Below are 8,152 nucleotides of genomic sequence, written 5' to 3'. Positions count from 1 at the left end.
AATTCAAATGGAAACCAACTTATCCCTATCCTTTTGGGCGTGAGAAGAGAAGGGGCGTGGGTCTTTGTGCGTGGAAAAAGTTTCATGAGAAACCTTTTCTCGTGTAAGTAATGTGGCGCACAAAATGGATAAGGATGAAAGGGCAAGTGATAAGTTATCCATTCAAATTCAAACATGCTTTGAATTTGAATGGCTAACTAATTATTTTATCCATCCATATGGCGCACAAAAGAGGATGTGGGGAAGGGTTTTGCGTGAGAAAAATTTCATGAGAAGTTTCTTCTCGTGAATTCAAATGGGTGCAAGGAAGTTGGGTGTTGCAGGGAATTTAAAACAAGGTGGTTTGATTCAAATTGAGCCAACCTAGTTTAAAATAGGTTAAGCACAATTAGACCAGATTAAACCCAACATAATTAGGCTTAATTAGGCTCAATAAAATCCTAATCAAATCAAGAATTAATTAAACCTAACCCCTGATCAAATCAGAGACTAAACCACCTTAGCGATTAGGTCAACATTTAACCTAATCGGGTCAATCCAAACTGAATCCAATTCAATTGGACTTGATCCAAAAATAATTACTCAATTAAATTGAGTTAATTAGTGATTAAATTACTAATTAAACCTCTCATAAATATTGAGTCCAAATCCGATGGGCAATCAGGCATCAGAGACCATCGATATGAAACCCTGATCAAAGAGTTCAAATTTCAAATTCAAAATTCGAAATTCAAAATTTTGACCCTGGTACCCAAAATGTGTGGAACTCATGATTAGAGAATCCTAATTCTCAATCATAGAGTTCCAGATAGATAAGACTCATAATCAGCCATCAGATCAGAAAAGAACCTCTAATGTGTGTGACCCCGCAGGTTCGAACCTAAGCCGGTAGCACAGGAACCAATTCCTATACTAATCGAAGTGACCATTTAGCAATGGTACCCGACGATCGGATAGGTCGAATAATCGCAATCGCAACATTCAGAACCTACGTGAATATAGTTACCGTATAATTCATCCCTTTTGACCCCTGTGTTTAGGACGACTCAGGGTTAAACTGTCAACCCTGATGATATCATCCGAATCATGCTCAACTCAATTAGTCCTATGACTCCTCACTAGGACTACCCTGGCCAAGATTTTGCTAAATTGAAACACGACTGTACACAGCTCCTAAACTGGAGTGGTCAATCCCATCTTGACACACGCACCGACAAGTCAAGTACTTGACTACACCCAGCAACCTTCCGTCACTGAATTAGAAATTCAGGTAGTCCAGTGCCTAAGTGCAGTGAGTTGCTTGCAAGTCACCGTGGCGGTCTCAGGTCGGAGGGATATTTATACCCATATCCCATCGGAGCAAATCTTGACAGCAGAAATAGCTCCGGAGTTGGTCACGTTCAGTGCAGATGTACCATTACATCTCACCTGTATGCCATACCAGTGTCTCCACACTCTTTGGTTATGAGGACAACCAACCCATATGGCACACAATGACCTATGCTCGATAAACGTTGTCATCTTTGGTAACAACGTATCATTTGGTCGCGAACATGTTTAAGGACTAAGCGACAAATCCTCCTTTGTCGAGTCTAAATAGTCCTAAGGACTTCACCACAACACAGGAGTTCATTAGAAGATGAAACATTTGTGATGAAAAAATATCAAAATAACTTTTATTTATTTATAATTCATGTACTAATACAAAAGGAGCACAACCGTCAATAGGCTGACGATTGGCTTTGGGACACTATTCCCAACAACACTGACAATCATGCATCTATTTTTAATGCATGTAATGGATGCCCACGATCTTCAGTTAAGGAGGCACAAATTCTCTGACTTTGTTATTGGATTTAGTGGTAACGATCAATTGCTCCCCTTTCTATATAAAGAGGAGAAAGGGGATCCTCAGGTAGGTCTTCTCAAATCTTTTGATAGAAAAAAGGAGCTCTCATTCTCTTCCACTCTCTCATTTTTTACTGCTCCCAAGCTCTAACTAATTTAAGATCAGAGGGTCTCCCATCGAAAAATCTTCGATGAGTATGAACTTCTTTTTCAGCTACTCCAAGAAAGGCACTCTAGTTAGTCACTAGATCTCAGGTCAGTAGGAGACCAACCTCGGCCATACATCAAGTCGATAGGTGACTGACCTCCACCACACTGACCTAGGGTTTTATGGCAACAGGATTAAATAAATTGCTACAATTATCTCAAGTGTGCATTGTTTCTCACATGCAAATTTTGATTTATATGTTTTTATGGGTTTCAACAGAGAACATGTTCAAAAATCATCTTTAGATTTGTAGCTTTATACCAACAGTTAGGTTTCGATTAGAATGATAAGTATAAGATCTTCCGTGATCTGATTTCTATTAAAATAGCGAAATATACATATTTGAAATCTTAGGAAAAGTTACATATCTAGTTTTTATTGTCCTTGAGTTGAGATATGGAGAAGAGAAGTTATGGTAGAGTCCTTAAGTCCCTCATGTGACTTAAATCATGCTCCATGATGGGAAAGTGAAGAAGGGAGACTCACGAGAAGAAGAGGTAAACAATAAAAAGATGGAGGAGGAGCTATTCCACATAATTCCCTTCTCCTATTTCAACTACCAACTTAAACTTAGTCAATGAGGTTAAGGCATTGCACCATAGCCAGAATAGATCCATAAACTGACATTTGGCACCTAAATAGTCTTGGCTTTATGTCCTTTTTTTTATCATCAATCAAATGGTTCCGAGGGCGAGATTTTATGCCGGGCACAAGAAAAGGACAATTGGTTCCCACCCATTAAAGGGCACAATTTAAAAAAATTTAAATTAAAGAATATTAATAAATATAATGTTTCATCTATGCTATCACCCACTCTATAGTTTTGCATATCTAGTTGTATTTATCTAGCATGGGCATCCCTATCCCCTACTCAAGATATATAGAGAGAGAGAGGAGGGGAGTAGGATGAGAGAGAAAGAGAGAGGGCACAAGAAAGAATATGGAAAGAGCGTTGGACGCGGTCAAATCTATTAAGAAAAATTATATTATTTTATTTAACAAAAATTTTAATTTTTTTATCATAATAATATTTTTTAAAAAATAATTATCAAAATAATAATTTTTTCATTGAGTAGTATTTTAGTAAATAGTTGGAGAAAAATATTATTTTTATAATTTATTTTAAAAATATATTATTTTGATAAAAAATTTAAAAATCTTCAATTAATTGAGTGATTGATTTTTTTCTTGTAATGGATTTGAATTAATTTAAATCTCTAATATGATTGGTGAAGTACAATTATTCATTCAAACTAATTTTTAAGGATTCTAATTAATTCAAGTCAATAGTTTGATAAAAAAAAAGTAACATGTTATAAGGAGATCAAAATAAAGAATTCAAAATTAGTTTTTGATTTCTAAGTGTTGATCTTTTGCGTGAAAAAAAAAAAATGCACCTTCCTTCCCACGAATCCACCGTTTAATTTAACTTCGCAAGGCCAGGGCACCATCTGGACAATTTCACGTCCAATCTGTCAGATGCTTTTGGCCCTATCTAGCTGGTTTCAAAAAAAAAAAAAAAAAAAAAAAATCACCTTCCATCGCGCGAAACCTCCGTTTAATTTACTTTGGAAAGGCCGGTGCAGGGCATCGCCAGTTGAGACTCGAGAACATGGCAGCTGAAAAGCCCCAACAAAGCGCCGCCGCCGCCGAGAGAGATAAAGAGATGAGTCTCTCATCACAAGAGATGTCAAGAAAAACCCATTGCTTTCTCTCCAAACCCTCAAACAATTTCCTCTCAGATTCTTCTAATCCTCTTCTCCTTTCCATGGCTAGGAGGAGGGGGAGTTAGAGCAGGATGTCGTCGAAGTGCCCTTCGAGGAGCTCCAGAAAGCCCGTGCTGATGGCTCCCACAGCTCCCACACCTTCCGCCCCCCAAGCCAACCCCCAACTAGAAGCCTGGTTGCACCAATAAGAACAGGTCTCCAGGATTTTTTAGATTTTGTTGTTGATTTGATGCTTCCTGTGCTTTGTTTTCTTCTTGATGATGCGTACCTATAGGCGATTTATGGTTGAGAAGGCCGATGGAGGCGAGCAGCAAGGTGCATCCAGGGAGATTCAGGGAGGTCATCCAGGCACCCAAAAGAGTGAGTTTTGTTCGATTTTGGATTTGTCTATGTTGTTATATATGTGTTCTTTGATCGTCTTTAGAGGTAGATTGAAAAGAAGAATAATTAAAGCTTTCTGGTATGGATTCTTGATTGGGGTGTTACTGTGGTTTCTGGGTAATTGGTATTCGATACTGAATTAAGATGATCATGCCACTATTAGATGTATCTTAGATCTCAGATGTTGCCCTTAACATTACTCATTGTGCTTTTCATAGTAGTAGCATGTCCTTGGATCAGCTAATTAATTGAGCTTGGCTAATATATTTGTGCTAACCCAACCAAATAAGAAAGCAAGACAGCATGAAACTTTGTCATTTGTCAAATTCAGATCCTACTTTAAAAGATGCTTTTTCATTGCCAATGGTTGTGCTTCAACTGATAAGTGTCTTTTGCAGCAAAATCCCATCTTCTTGGTTGGTTGGCCCAAATAACACATGATGAGATTGTTGGTTGATTTGATTGAATTTTGAAATTTTTTTATTAATTGCTTGCAGATGCAACTGTGAGTTTTGTAAATAAGGCATTTTTTTTGCAATAGTGATGCATCAGTTCAATTGACACTTGTGGATAAACACATCATTCATGAGCCTTGCACTTTTTGAGGGTAGGAAAGCAGACAACACCCTAGTCTTAGGCCTCTATTGCTTTTCTACTCATCATTCTCTCATCTTTCTTAGAACCAATTTGCAATCATAGTCTCACGAGGCAACTATCTTCCTGGAGCTGAAAAGCCTTTTTTATGTGGCCACATTTGTATTGCCTTTATAGGGGCCGATAATATAAGATATGGCATCTCTTATATTAGTGGCTAGCCTTGGCCATGGTTTTATACTTTATAATTTTCTCCAACATATTAATAGAGAAGTTAATGATTCAATTGATATTTTTGTAAAGGATGGGCAAGGATGCCATTTTTAATGATTGATGTTATGACTCCCCTGCCCTCTTATCTTAGTTTTGATCAGACTATTTTTACGATTAGAAATTTATAGATCTACATGAATTTTACTTTTACCTCCTCTTTCATTTCATTTAACGTCTAGAATTTCCAATTTCGTAACTCGATATTCTTTTCATGGTTTAGAGCCACCTTTTGCTAGTTGTCTAGAGGAACATTTACTACCATATCTTCTATTCGTCACACAAAACAATGCGTTATTATTATCTTTTTGGAAAATTACAACTTGACCTCCTTGACTTTGCCCTAGTTGCAAAGTGCCCCCCTTGACTTTTAACATTTTTTAATTAGGTCCCTAAAATTCCACTTCGAATGCAATGTTATCCTTGCATCCCTCTACCATATGACACTGTTGATTGCTAGCAGCAAATGATGAAAATGCCTTCCTTGTTGTTTGTCATATTGACCTGAACTGAACTGACACCAAATTAGGACAGTTTGTCTGGTTTGGGTTGGTTCGTTTATAAAATCCTATCCTCCCATTTTGCTGAAGGTTCAAGAGAGCTCTTGACATCTCTTTCTCTCTCTCTCCCCTGCTCTTCAACACCAATCAGCAGCTCTCTCCTCTCTTTGTTGGTGACCAGCACCTCTGTCCTTTTTGACACGACCAGCACCTCTTTCCCCTCTTGGATGTTGATCAACATCATCATCTTTGAGATAAGCTCTCAACTCTTTTTCTTTATCTATCTTTCTATTTCTAGAAAGGGGTTCTAACATTGCTATTCTCTTCCTCCCTTTCCTCCTCCCCCTTCTCCATGAGCCCCCCTCACCCCCCCTCCTTTTATCTTCCTTCCTATCGCTCTCTTTCTCCCTCACCCCCTCTTCCTTTCCTTTTCCTTCCCCCTAATTTTGTATTCCCCGACTCTGTATGGTATGTACTAGTATCATACTGAACCAGTTGTCGATTGGTACGATGCTCAGAATAGTTCAGTGAATCTTGACCCTCCCTCTTATTAGGGCCCTTTTCCTATCATATGTGCACTTCCACTCACACCTTGCCTTCCCTAATCTCAGTCCATGATGCCTTCATTGCCTTAGTAGCTACCAATAATGCTACCACCGGTGATACTATCATTGACAATGCAACTATAAAGTGGATGTGGAAGAGGTGTAGGGCTAGTCATAAGGTTATAAACAACAGCCAATCTCTTACTATGCTAAGCAAATTATGTTTCCGGAACATAGCGATCCTCCTTCATTTCATTGTCAAGCAGCATGAATTGATTGCTTTGAGGATACCACAAGCACCAAAATTTTGACAAACAATTATCCATCTAGCCTCCCACTCTTCTGGTTAAACTCGATGAAAAGATCGATTGTATCCTCTCCAAAATTATTGTTAGCTTGACCCATCATCGTAGTATCTCAAGCATCAGGTTTTGCTGGGGCATGTTCTAGAACAATTAGTAAGCATCAGCCATCAAACTACAGTTGAAATACCCATGCCAAATCTTGTTATGACCCTAGCTTCAACATTAACCATGTTTCATGATATATGATCATGGACAAGTTTTGCTTCTTTTAGAGACCTTGCCTCCCAACATGCTTGCATCGACCGTAAATATCTATGGAGGTCTACAAGCACACCATTTTTCTCAAGACAAAAGTTCTACAGATTCTTTCACCTTCCCTTTGCAGAATTCATCTGTCTCATCAATAATACCCTTATAACCACTACTTCTCTTACTAGTTTCAGAAGTCTTGTTTGCAGGTTATCCATACTAGCTTTGTCACCATCACTATATGAGAATAGTCAGTTGCACTATTAAAAGAAATAGAGTTGTTAAGGATTAACAAAGCTCATTACTTGATGCCCTATTGGCCTTTGTTAAAAGTCTACAGGTCTTTTTGAGTAAGTTGGTGATGGATATTGTTGTGGTCAGAGGTCTCTTGGCTTGGATGGCTTGGAGAACTTCGATCCTTCATAAGGTATTGTCCGTTTCGGCTGTACGATCCTTCGACGATCTCATAGCTTTTTGCTGAATGGGCTGCTTGTGGGGGCCGCTTGAGGCCTTATGGTTTTGTCCCTTTGGGCTAGGGCCCAAAAGATGCCTTAATAAGGGGAGTAGAGTCCAACCATATAAGCCAGAGTTACTTTTGACTCACAATTGGTATGGAACTAAACACCCCTTGCAATAGTAGCCCTCCAGTCAAGGAAAACTCTATCTATTGGAGGGCCCCTTCTTCTAGCATCAATCTATTGCTACAAGGCTCTGGAAGAAGAATGGCAAGGTCAGTTAAGAATAGAGCTAAAATACTGAATAGGATCAAGTTGACGAAGTCCGTAAGTGATTCTGCAAAAGAACTCCTAAAATCAGTGGGATATCCTCCGATTTAGGACCCTCTGATGCTTAAGTCAGTTGGAGTCTTGAGAATAGATAGTGAAAAATGGAGAAATAGAGAGCAAGGAGAATGTAGGTTGAGAGTTTTCTTCAGTGGAAGAACTAAAGATAGTTCAGCAGAGTCTTGACTTTGTGAGTGATCAGTTACTTTCCGAAGAGACCTTTGCCCCTCTTTATATAGAGAAGCTTGCTCAGACCGTTAGGCCGTTAAGAAAGTTTGTTAGGCCGTTATGGATAATCCACCCAATTTGTTAGGAGTTTGTTATAATAGAATAGCTAGCTGTAGAGGGGTTGTGAGTTGTCCCACGTGGAGAATAGTTGTAGCATAGCTGTAAAATAACTGACTTGAAGTCTTACTGGTTGAGATAGAGGTCGGCTAAAACCGATGTTCCGCTGATATAATTTGGATAGAAAGTCGGCTGCTATAGTACTAAGTCGGTAGTTAACCGATCTTGTCTAGCATAGTGCTGGCAAGAGGTTAACTAATGTGGATTGATATTTGATTTGCAGATCGGTATGAAACCAATGTCTTTTGATGCTGCCACATGTCAGAGGTTGGTTAGGTGTACCAACAGATATCTATAGCTCTTTCTCTATAAATGTCTTGTGTATAATTTGGGATATCACCTCTCTAGTTTTCCATTCTTATACAAATTTGGGTTTTGATAAATTTGCCTGGGATTAA

General features: G+C 38.6%; 1 long non-coding RNA gene across 1 annotated transcript in view; it reads left to right on the top strand.

Moving 5' to 3' along the window:
- The first annotated feature begins 3,561 nt into the window (after positions 1–3,561).
- Positions 3,562–8,152, top strand: part of LOC105054598 (uncharacterized) — a 47,833-nt gene continuing 43,242 nt past the window's right edge. The window contains exons 1-3 of the long non-coding RNA XR_012135763.1: positions 3,562–3,750; positions 3,831–3,977; positions 4,077–4,147. This is a non-coding gene — a long non-coding RNA (uncharacterized lncRNA). The remainder of the gene's footprint in view (positions 3,751–3,830; positions 3,978–4,076; positions 4,148–8,152) is intronic.

This window comes from Elaeis guineensis, chromosome 12 (genome assembly GCF_000442705.2).
Source record: "Elaeis guineensis isolate ETL-2024a chromosome 12, EG11, whole genome shotgun sequence".
In the NCBI taxonomy this organism is placed as follows: domain Eukaryota; kingdom Viridiplantae; phylum Streptophyta; class Magnoliopsida; order Arecales; family Arecaceae; genus Elaeis; species Elaeis guineensis.
The sequence above is the reverse complement of the archived record's forward strand: the minus strand, read 5'-3'. Positions and strand labels throughout refer to the sequence as shown.